Source organism: Phoca vitulina, unplaced genomic scaffold (assembly GCF_004348235.1).
Source record: "Phoca vitulina isolate PV1807 unplaced genomic scaffold, GSC_HSeal_1.0 scaffold49, whole genome shotgun sequence".
NCBI classification, from domain to species: Eukaryota; Metazoa; Chordata; class Mammalia; order Carnivora; family Phocidae; genus Phoca; species Phoca vitulina.
Genome location: NW_022589752.1, coordinates 985,740 through 998,761, shown reverse-complemented (window position 1 = coordinate 998,761; position 13,022 = coordinate 985,740).

Genomic DNA, 13,022 nt, shown 5'->3' with positions numbered 1-13,022 from the left:
GGAACTCGATCCCAGGACTCTGGAATCATGACCTGAGCCAAAGGCAGATGCTTAACCAACTGAACCACTGAGGCACCCCCTCCAATTATTTTCAGTTGTAGTTTTTGTAGAGGCTGCTTTTAGGCAACAGGCTTGAGCAACGGAAGCTTGAGCGGGGCCTAAGGGCCCACAGGGACCACCAAGCTGAAGGCAAACAAGCTCATTAAGCGACCTACCTCAAAATAGCCATAGTCCGTAACTAACCAATGGGCTACTTACAACCAGGCACAGTTACCAAAAAAGGGAAAATTCCATATGTCCCCATACTTCCTCACTCTGCCCTATAACCGGGGCCCCTCATCAACGTCTTGTGGCTGATAGTCTCTCCTTTGCTGTCCTGCCTGCTACTCCCTTGCGGTGTATTCAATAAACTTCTAAGTTCTTCGTTCTGCCTTGGGTGAACACTTTCACTGACCGCGCCACGAGCCCCCATCTGATCGGAGCGTCCCACAGTTTTACAAATGACGTGTAATGTCGCATCTGAAATCCTGCTGTCACTTCGGGAAGAGAACGAAGAAGAGCATGGTTGAGAAGAAGAGAAGGTTGAGCAGGTTAGTGAAACATTTCCAAATGTTGTTGCTTATGGAGAAGTTAACATCATTGTGGCTCTGCGGCCTAGAGAAGACTTCTATAGCTATCTTTAGATATTTGAAGGGCATTTTGTACAAAACAGATTAGATCTATTTTTGTGTTGGTTTGAGGCACAAACAAGATAAATGAGATGGGAAAGGGAGGGTGTGTGAGTGAATAGGGTCCCTTTGTATGCCCAAAAGCACTCGAGATTACCATTACCAGGAGGGAGAGTTTGTTTTTGTTCTTTTCTCTTTTTTTAAGATTTTATTTATTTGAGAGAAAGAGAACTCGAGAGAGAACACGAGCTGGGGGAGAGGCAGAGGGAGAGGGTGAGGCAGCCTCCCTGCTAAACAGGGAGCCCGATGTGGGGCTCGATCCCAGGACCCATGATCTGAGCCGAATGCAGACTCTTAACCAGCTGAGCCACCCAGGCACCCCTGTTTTTGTTCTTTTAAAATGTATTTCAAAATATAAAACAGTTTTATCAAAAAATGGGAGGAGGGGAAGGGAAGAAAGGGAAGAAGGAAGGAGGGATAAACATAAGGATAATCTATCAAAGATCACTTTAAGAAGTAAATGCAAAGTAATGTAAAATGTAGCCAGGACGCAGGGGTGCAAAAACACCTGGATCCAGGAGTCCCAGAAAGCCCAGTTTCGGCCACTCGCTGCTCACAAAATCCAGAGGCACAGAGACAAGTGATGGTGAGACAGGAAAGGAATTTATTTCAGTGAGGCCAACACTGGGAAGACAATGGACTAATGTCTCAAAGACTATCTCTGAAGTGCTGAAATAATTTGAGTTTTGTATGCGGAAAATGTGGGACAAAGGTTGGTGGGTACAAGCAGCTGGGCGGTAGAGATCAGGTCATCATTGTCATGGATGGGGTCTTGCTGCCTCAGGACAGGCCTTAAGGGAATACTTGCCCACAGGGTCTTTTGCCAAAATTAAGAGATAAGCTGGAAAGAACTTAATCAATTAGGAAGTTTGAGGTCAGCATGGAGGGAAGTAGTTGAAGACCTTTTTCAAAGATGATAGTCACGATTTTCTGATGACAATAGGAAAGATTCCAATCTTATGATTTGACAAGCATAATAAAAATCAGAAAAACAATCACATAAAAAAAGACACTAAGGGGCGCCTGGGTGGCTCAGTTGGTTAAGCGACTGCCTTCGGCTCAGGTCATGATCCTGGAGTCCCGGGATCGAGTCCCACATCTGGCTCCCTGCTTGGCAGGGAGTCTGCTTCTCCCTCTGACCCTCCTCCCTCTCATGCTCTCTGTCTCTCATTCTCTCTCTCGCAAATAAATAAAATCTTAAAAAAAAAAAAAAAAAAGACACTAAGAGGGGTGCCTGGGTGGCTCAAGTCATGGTGTCAGGGTCATGAGATTGAGCTCCCTGTTGGGCTCCATGCTGGGCATGGAGCCTGCCTAAGATTCTCTCCCTCCCTAAAAAAAAAAGGAAAGAACGAACGAAAGAAAAGAACGTAATCAATGACTGAACAAGTCTTTTCATAATCTGAGAGAATCTCCAAAGAAGATAAGCTGGGTGAAATGATAGGTAACTGTAGCATGAGAGAGAAAGAAGAGCTGCAAGCAGTGGGAAAAACAGAAGTGGAAGTTCTAAAGCAAAGAGTTTGGTTCATGCGAGGCTCAGTTGGTGAAACGTCTGCCTTCGGCTCAGGTCATGATCCCAGGATCCTGGGATAGAGCCCAGGTTGGGCTCCCTGCTCACCAGGGAGTCTGCTTCCCCTCTCCTTCCCACTCTTCTCCCTCTCCTCCCCACTCATGCTATCCCTGTCTCTCTCTCTCAAATAGACAAATAAAATCTTTATAAAAAAAAAAAAGTTTGGTTCATACCAAACAACAACAATAAAAACCCCAAAAAACCCAAAAGGCGGTGTTTATGGCTGGAAGGTAGTAAAGGCAAAGTAGTGCAAGAGGTGTTTGGAGATGCAGGCAAAGGCCAAAGTATATAGGCAAGAAGAGGATTTTATTTTAAGTGGAATGGAAAGAAACTGAACTCTTTTAAACAGGAGAGTGATGTGATCTAGTGCATGTGTGAGGAAGATTCATCCACAGAAGCACTGGGGGCAGGGCAGAGGCAGAAAGACCAATCAGAAAGCTGTAGCAGGAGTCCTCCCTCAGTGTGAGTGATCTGATTGCTGTTGGGGTGGCACAGTGGAAAGAGGTGGATGATGACATTTGCATGGAGCCAAACAGCAGAGCAGCTTCAGACTATTTGAGTGTCTGCTGTGTCCCAGGCCCTGTGTTAGATAATGGGGACTCAACAGTGAACAAAAGTGACACAAATCTGTATTAGTGCAGAGAGTAGAACCATGAACACACACACAAGTCCCTATATGGTGTGCTGGAAGGTAAGAAAATGGAGAAACATAGCAGAGAAAGGGGAATAGTGAGTAGCTGATGGATTGCCATTTTAAATGCTACAGTTATTTTTGTGCAATTTGTGACCTTTGACTTTGGAGATTTACATTTTGGGAAAAAAGAACAAAGTGTATCTAAAAGCAGAGTCAACAGGGCCAAAGAGGGATAAGGGTCACTAAGGGTCCTATAGTCCTCCATGGAGTCAGTAGTGAGATTCCCGCCCCCTCCCCCAAAATCAATAGGCTCAGCTTCCTGCCAGTATTAGTGGTCACATACTTTGTTTTGTTTTGTTTAATTTTAATTCCAGTATAGTTAACATACAGTGTTATATTAGTTTCAAGTGTACAATGTAGTGAATCAGCAATTCCATACATTATTCAGTGCTCATCATGATAAGTGTATTCTTAATCCCCTTCACTTCTTTCACCTATTTCCTCACCCACCTCCATGCTGGGCATGGAGCCTGCTTAAGATTCTCTCTCTCCCTTTCCCTCTGCCCCTCCCTGCTTGAGCTCACTCTCTTAAAACAAAACAAAACAAAACAAAACAAAACAAAACAAAACAAAACAAAACACTAAGCCACTAAGCAATAAAACACCTGGGAACCACCATCTTCGGGTAATTTGAAGAATAACCAACACAAAGGGAAAGAGGAGCCCCCCCCCACCCCCGCTGTATTCTCCAGGCGTTTTAGAAAACATGGAGTGGTTCCTTTGGCCACATACATGCAAATCTACAAGAAAGGTGATATTGTGAACATCAAGGGAATGGACACTGTTCAAAAAGGAACACCCACACATGTTACCATGGCAAAACTGGAAGAGTCTACAACATTACCCAGCATGCTATTGGCATTGTTGTAAACAAACAAGGGCAAGATTCTTGCCAAGAGGATTAATGCATATTAAGCACTCAAAGAGCAGAGATAGCTTCCTGCACAGTGTGAAGGAAAATGATCAGAAAAAGAAGGAAGCAGAAGAGAAAGGTTCTTGGGTTCAACTGAAGCTCCAGGCTGTTCTGCCCAGAGAAACACGCTTTGTGAGAACCAATGGAAAGGAGACTGAGCTGCTGGAACCTATTCCCTATGAATTCACGGTATGATAAGCATAAAAAAAATAAAAGACCTCAGGACTGTAAAAAAAAAAAGAAAGAAAAAGAAAAAAGAAAAAAATTGACAATATAAAACATTTATAACTTTCATCCTATAATTTCTATGCATCTATCCTGGTGAAATATTTTATTTTTTTTAATTTTTATTTTTTTAAAGATTTTATTTATTTGACAGAGAGAGACAGCGAGAGAGGGAACACAAGCAGGAGGAGTGGGAGAGGGAGAAGCAGGCTTCCCACAGAGCGGGGAGCCCGATGCAGGGCTCGATCCCAGGACTCTGAGATCATGACCTGAGCTGAAGGCAGAGGCTTAACGACTGAGCCACCCAAGCGACCCCCTGATGAAATATTTTAAACAAGAAAGAAACCATGATTACAAATATATTCATCACAATGGATTTTAAGTAGTAGAAGAATGGAAATATAAATCCAATAATAGAACAATGCTACTTTAACTACAATATATACACTTTATAGAAACTTATGGTATTAATGAAGGATAGTTGGAAGAAAGGCAAGCAGGGACAAGGGCCCTCCCCCAACGCCCCCCCCCCCCCCCCCCCCCCGCCTCCCCACCCCATCCTAAGAGGAAAACTACCCTTAAAAGGAAAAAGAACCCATCTGTTATTCTAGGCTTTTTACTCAGTGCCCCAGCTTTGAGTCTTCCTATTGGGGGGACTTACAACTTGAATGTGACAGAAAAGAAGGGAATGGCCTTGTGCATCCTAACCCAGGCCCAAGGGTCAGTTCAATAGCCATGGGATATTTATTTATTTATTTAAAGATTTTATTTATTTGACAGAGAGAGACACAGCGAGAGAGGGAACACAAGCAGGGGGAGTGGGAGAGGGAGAAGCAGGCCTCCCGCTGAGCAAGGAGCCCGATGTGGGGCTCAATCCCAGGACCCTGGGATCATGACCCGAGCTGAAGGCAGATGCTTAACGACTGAGCCACCCAGGTGCCCTGCCAGTGGGATATTTAAACAAAGAGCTTCATCTGGGGGCGGTGGTGGCGGCCACCGCCCACTTGATCCCTTAGGGCAGCGGTGGCCACCACCCACTTGATCCCTGAGGCTACAAAATACCACCCTGGAAGGAGCCCTCCACCCTGATTGGGTGTGACAGGTGCATGGAGGGTTAATGAGATTAAAACAGCCCACACCAAAGAGCCCATAAAAACCCCTAGATTTAAACACCAAATTGCCAACCCTCTCAGGTCCCCTTCCTCTACGGGAGCTTTGTACTATTGCTCAATAAACTTTGCTTTGCTGCCCAGCACTCTTCGTCTGGTCTACCTCTTCATTCTTTGGTGTGACCAAGAACTGGGGATGCTAAAGGAAAAGAAATGCTACAACACTATCATCAAAAAGGTGTTTTCAAATATGTACCAGCATAGAAAAATATTTGTTGATAAATGGAAACATTCTCAAAGATGTGTAGTTCAAATAGCCAAAATATTTTTAAAGGAATTCTAATAATTTACTTGGCTCTCCTCTAAACTTGTCAGTAAACTTCGATTCATATACCCCACCAGCACTCCCCACGTTTTTTTTTCTCTCCTTTCGATTTTCTGTAACCCCACATTATTCTGGAGCCACTTGTTGGCAAACCACACTCAATAATATTCTCTTCCCTTTTTCTCAGCTGCTTTCCCTTCCTCTCCAACACCTCTGTTTTATTTTTATCTTTTTTTAAAGATTTTATTTATTTATTTGACACAGAGGGGGCGGGAGAGAGCAAGCACAAGCAGGGGGAGTGGCAGGCAGAGGGAGAATCAGGCTCCCTGCTGAGCAGGGAGCCCAATGTGGGCCTCGATCCCAGGACCCTGGGATCAAGACCTGAGCTGAAGGCAGATGCCAACCAACTGAGCCACCCAGGCATCCCTCCATCACCTGTTTCAAATGACCCTCATCAATTAGCTTTTTCTTTTCTTCCCACCCTTCCCAATCTTGAATTTTGCATCTCAACGGTTCTTCAATCCAGTCTGGCAGAGTGACCTTTTCTCTGGAGGAAAAGTGTGGGAAGCTGGCATGGGAGGGAAAAAAACGCAGTCAGCATTTGCATTCTATCTTCTGACAGAGGGAGGGTCCTTTCCGCACTAAGAATTTTTTATCCTGTTCAATTATGAACAGGCTAACAGAACTTTAGATACCAAATATTGAAGCTTGGTATTCAAGTATTATTATCAAACTAGGTTTTGGTTTCAATGTCTCAACCATATTCCCAGCAGAAATTCATCATCTGTTATCTTCATCAACATTGGGTATTTCTTCATCCCTTTCTTCATGTGAAACAAAGAAAAATTGTTTTGAGATACTGATACACACTTAAATTAATAGTAACCTAAATGGAAGTGTTAAAGTATAAAGGACTACAAAGTTCTCCCAGACAGAAGGGCCAGGATTTTGCTGTAAATATAAAAACTTCTATTTGAACTGTGTCCTAGGATCCTGTCAGTCCCTTGATGGTTTACCTAAGTATGATTCACGTATATCCTAGTTACACTGAGGGGCCAGAGTGCCAAGAAGTAGCCAGTTGTTAATAGGGAATAGGTCAAGAGGAAGGAAAACAGAAGTAAAGGCTTAAAATTGCTTCCTTGTTTTTGATTTTTAAAAAATTTCCATTTCTAAATATAATGATATTACTAGAGCCCTGCTGCTCCCTTTGATTAAATGAGAAAAGATTAATTGCTACACTTTGCACCTCACTAGATACTTCCTGTAATATTCTGTTTTCTGTTAACTACTTGATAATTCAATTAAAAATCAGTAGAATTATAAGTAGGTGAGATGAAGTCTCATGAGGTTTTGGATTTACTTTAAAATACTTTAGCAGTAAAAAGAAAGAAAAGGAGGGTAGATGAATCTAATATGGCAAAATATTTATAATTTTTAAATCTGGGTGTAACATATATTAATAGGCATTCAGTGTACCAGCCTCTTCACTTTTGTGAGTATTAGAAATTTTCATAAGATTAAAATCAATGGTTACATTGAATGCAATCAAGCTTTTAGCTTTAAAGAATAAAGTTTTATTTTCTACCAATGAAGAATTTGTTTGGTTGAATCTTGATTTATCCAGAATAGTATTGAAAATTTCTGATACCTGAAAATTTTCTAACTGTCTAAAGATGAAAAAAAAAAAAAACCTATGCAATGATAAATATCAGATTCAAGACATTTTGACATTCAGCATACCTAATAGTAACACCAACTGGTACTTGTCACAAGTGAAAAATCCAAATGTTCCTGATACCCAGATTCTTCCCTAGCTCTTTTCCACCTCCCACCCCACCCCTCTTGTTCTTTACTCTAGTCTTGGATTTAGCCTTAAACACCCTTTTATTTTACTTTATTGCTCTTACTGATTTACTTGAATGAAAAATAAGCTACGTAACATCCAAGAGAAAAAGACTCTTGGATCAAAAAGAATTTTAGAAGAGCTAGGACAAATAATAAGAGTGGTGGTAAATAAAGAGAGAAGGTTTCAAGTCCTCTACTATGGACCAAGGCAGTATTATGGATATTTTACATATAGCAGAGTAAGACATTTTTTGATATTGTTTGCAAGAAATGCTTATTATTTATTTCTTGAAGAGTCACTAGAATGGCCCTATTCTTTATACAAATGTCAGGCAGGCAGAGATCTTTAATGAGGGTGTAATAAGAGTATAGCAAATATCTTTCATTGCTTCATCAAGTCTGTCACTCAGTGTGACTCCTGAAATGTAAAGCTGGTTCCTTAGGGCAGAAGTAGATGAATTTGCATAAGGAGCTCAGGACCTTCTGGGAGAAAATAAATCCTAAAGATTCTCTCTGGGGATATCCTACCTCCTCCTCTCTTAGATACAAAATTAGAGAATGCTGCTGGAATGGAGAAGGCAGGTTCATTCATCCAAGGGCCAGTGGTAGGGATAGGCAGCATGTCTCCTAAAATACAATTAATGTAAAGAAAGGAGTTTATTTGGACTGGCAGCTCTAACTCATGACACATAAACAATACAGAAGTAAGTAGAGTAAGGGGCACCTGGCTGGCTCAGTCAGTGGAGCATGCAACTCTTGATCTCAGGGTCATGAGTTCGAGCTCCACGTTGGGTGTGGAACTTACTTTAAAAAAAGAAAGAAGTAGAGTAATAACATATTTATACTGTTTTACACATAAAGCATTAATTGGTACTTAACATCCTTCCCTTGAATAAGACAAAACTTTTACCTCTCTTTGGATTTTCCCATCCTTCACCATCTACTGCATTGAAATTATCTGGAAATTCAGCTCTAAATTATTTTTTTACACCATACCTCTGCTTTCTTGGGGAAAGTACCTATGTATAAACTAGTGTTGCTTGTATTTTAAAATTAAAGGAAAGTAATTTGGAGTCCGTCGTAATGGACAAGAAGTATTCAAATCTCATACAATCTGTTCTATGGCCAACTTCCTCATCCTAAACCCTGACTTAGTTCCCACCTTGCTTTTTTATCTGAACAGTTCTCACCCTTGATTTCCCATGCAAGGCCTTATTTTCCTCTTGAAATCTCACCAAGCATCTCGCTTCACAGAGATGCTTTTCTGCTTCTGAATTCCTATTACCTTTACCATTCATTTTCATACTTTTCTCTATTGTTACATTTTAAGTATGTATATAATAAACTAAAATGGAACTTATTTGAGAGCAATGACTGCATTCTAGATCTCTCTGTACTCTTCAAGGGGCTTACTGTGGTATTTTAGATACAGGCTAAATATTAGACTAAAACTCTAATTTAGAACACACAAGTTCTTCCCCTACCTCTCCTTGGTTCATTTTAGCTTAGTAACCGTCATGGACAACTGAATGTGAGTCTTAGGGCTTTTATAGGCCTACCTAGCAACCAGGAAGGTTCCCAAGGATACAAACCCTGAAGATACATGCTTTTGAAATGGTAATGAATGGAACTAAGGAGATAGCCCTAAAACAGAGTACATTTCCATATAAACTGAAATCATATGTCAATATTAGAACTACTGTATAATTAACTGTGGCTTTATGATCTCGGTAGGAGCTATTATTCCCCTCTATAATCAAACATTTTATTTTAGTCACATCAAGCAAACATCTCTAACTTTTATAAAATGAAATAATGAGCACTGACTAAAGGAGTACCAAGAACAATATTACAACCAACTGTGTTCACCTAAGGCAAGTTTAACAAATACTAACATTCGGCCATCTTTCCTGAGAAATAAAACATTATAGAGATGAAGCCCTCTCACCTTGTTTTCCTTTCTCTTTCCTCAGAAGAACAGCTATCCCAAAGTTGATATGTATATGTATATATGTATATTCTTCCTTTCCATGTTTGTATATATTTTACCATACACGTATATAACATTAACATTATATAAAATTATTATCCATGTTTACAAATATTACACAAATGTTTCATCATACATAGTATTCTGCAAACTATTTTTTCATTAGAAATTATGTGTTTGAGATTTAAGCATGCAGATATATGTAGTGGATTCACTTAAATTGCTGCGAAGTATTCCATACAGTGAATAATATACAATTTGCTTATCTATTTTTTTGTTGAAAAGCATTTAGATTATTTCCAGTTTGGGGGCAGGCACTGGGTTGTCTCAGTAGGTAGAGCATAGGACTCTTGATCTCACAGTTGTGAGTCTGAGCCCCATGTTGGGCGTAGTGCTTACTTAAAAAAAAAAAAAGATTGGGGCACCTGGGTGGTTCGGTTGGTTAAGCATCTGACTCTTGGTTTCAGCTCAGGTCATGATCTCATGGGTCATGGGATTGGGCCCCAGTCCGGCTCTGCACTCAGCTGGGAGTCAGCTTGAAGATTGTCTCCCTCTGCCTCTCCCCCAACACATGTGCATGTGCGCTCTATCTCTTTCTCTCTCTCTCTCTCTCTCAAATAAATAAATAAATCTTTAAGAAAAAGATTGTTTCCAATATTTTGGAAATTAAACCAAAAGATCAGCAGTGAATATCTTTGTACCTGACTGGACATGTGTGAGAATTCTTTTAGTATAAATATTTGAATATGAAATAATGTTAATATGATAAATCATTACAGATTTTCTGATGTTAGATAGACCATGCTTATGTTCATGAAATAAATTTTATTTGGTCCTGACTTTTTTCAAGTTTTATTTATGACTTTGGCTCTGCATTCATAAGTGAGGTTTGTCTATGGTGTTATTTTCTTGTAGTGTCCTTGCTTTTGTTACCAAGGTTGTAGGGTCTTCTAAAATAATTTGGGGAGCTTTCCCTCTTTTACTATTTCTAAAACAGTTTGATTACAACAGAATTTATCTCACATTTAAAAAACACTGAAGTATTCTTTGTTTTGTTGATATTTTAGATTTTTCAAATACTTTTTCTTTTTTTTTTAAGATTTTATTTATTTATTTGAGAGAGGATGAGAGGAGAGAGAGAGCACATGAGAGGGGGGAGGGTCAGAAGGAGAAGCAGACTCCCTGCTGAGCAGGGAGCCCGATGCGGGACTCGATCTCGGGACTCCAGGATCATGACCTGAGCCGAAGGCAGTCGCTTAACCAACTGAGCCACCCAGGCGCCCGTCAAATACTTTTTCAATAAATATTGGAAAGTTAATTTTTTCAGAACATTATCTATTTCATCATATGTTTATATTAATTTACATAAGTGGGACGTATTTTCCTTATGATTTTAACAATCTAAACTGTATCTATAGTTATACTCTCTTTTCACCCATTTATGTTTTCTCTTTATTTTTCATTTTCACTAAATGCATAACTATTTTATTAATTTCTTCAGTCAGCTTCTCAATTTGTTTATCTGGTTTTTCTCCTTTTTCATTATTTTCTACTCTTATTATTACTTCTTTCTATTCTCTTTGGTGTACTTTATTATTCTTTTTGTAAATATTCCATGTGTGCTTAAAACACAGACATATTCTCTGATTGTTATGTGTACATATATTTAAAAACGTGTTCATTGTATTACTCAAATGTTCTATATTCTTTCAAATCATTAGTCTGATTCTTGAGTTTCTGGTAGAGTTATTAGAGATTTGACAGTCTTGTACTGGCGCCCCAGTACAAAGTATTCTTATATACCTTTCACATAGCTTCCCCCAAGTGTTTACATTTTAAATAGGCACAATACAATGATAAAAATCAGGAACTTAACATCAATACAATACTATTAATTAATTAATATGATATACTTAAATTTTGCCAGTTGCAGGCGCCTGGGTGGCTCAGTTGTTAAGCATCTGCCTTAGGCTCAGGTCATGATCCCGGGGTCCTGGGATCGAGTTCCACATCGGGCTCCCTCCTGGCGGGGAGGCCTGCTTCTTCCTCTCCCACTCCCGCTGCTTGTGTTCCTGCTCTTGTTATCTCTGTCTCTGTCAAATAAATAAATAAATAAATAAAATCTTTAAAAAAATTTTTTTGCCAGTTGCCCATTAATGTTATTTTTTTAGCCTCAGATTTAATCCAGGACATTGTCAAGTCTCCTTATCCTTCTTTAATCCTAACAATTTTTCAGTCTTTCTTTGTATTTCATGACCTTGACCCTTTTGAAGAGTACTGCATAGTTATTTTATTTTATTTTTTTATTTTTATTTTTATTTTTTTTTAAAGATTTTTTTTTTTTTTTTTTTTGAGAGAGAGAATGAGATAGAGAGAGCATGAGAGGGGGGAGGGTCAGAGGGAGAAGCAGACTCCCTGCTGAGCAGGGAGCCCGATGTGGGACTCGATCCAGGGACTCCAGGATCATGACCTGAGCCGAAGGCAGTCGCTTAACCAACTGAGCCACCCAGGCGCCCCTATTTTATTTTTTTAAAGATTTTATTTATTTGACAGAGAGAGACACAGCGAGAGAGGGAACACAAGCAGGGAGAGTGGGAGGGGGAGAAGCAGGCTTCCCGCAGATCAGGGAGCCCGATGCGGGGCTCGATCCGAGGACCCTGGGACCATGACCTGAGCCGAAGGCAGATGCTTAACGACTGAGCCACCCAGGCGCCCGCTGTATAGTTATTTTATAGAATGCCCTCAATTTGGGTTTATCTAATCTTTCCTTATGATGACACTCAAGTTATTTTTTTTTAAGATTTTATTTGTCAGAGAGAGAGAGAGAACACAAGCAGGGGGAGCGGCAGGCAGAAGGAGAAGCAGGCTCCTCGCCCAGCCGGGAGCCCAATGTGGTGCTCGATCCCGGGACCCTGGGATCATGACCTGAGTTGAAGGCAGACACTTAACCAACTGAGCCACCCGTGCACCCTGATAATAGCCATTCTAAGAGGTATGATCCAATTATGTATGTTTGCGAAGAATATGATATAAGGAATGTTTTGTCCATCTCAGTGCATCATATCAGGGAAAGCATAATGGTGATATCTCTAGTTGCTAGGTTAAAACAACGTTCACTAGGTTTCTCCACCATAAAATTATTTTTCTCTTTGTAATTAATAAGTATCTTATGGGGAGATACTTTTAAGACTATGTAAATATCCTGTTTCTCAGCATATATTTGCCTACTAATTTTAACAACCATTGATGACACTTGTCTAAAACAATTATTACTATAGTGTTTGCCAAGTGGTTATTTTCTACTTGCATCATTCTTTGTACATTAATTAATTAGACTTTTACTGTAAAGAAGAGCTTTCCTTCTCTACCTATGGAATAAGAAAGATATTTGGTCTTTGTCCCCAGTTCCTGGCACAGAGCTCCTAAAACCTCTGGAAGTTCCTGAGTGATAAGGGCAATAGGAATGTCTTTTGTCCTGATAAAGGGGAGTCTTGGCAAGTGCCTAGGTAGCTTCAAGATGGGACTTGGGCACCAGAAAGACCAAACCTTGATTAGAAGCTTGGAACCTTCAGCCCCTCACCAACTGGAGAGAAGAAAAGAGCTGAAGATTGAGTTAATTACCATTG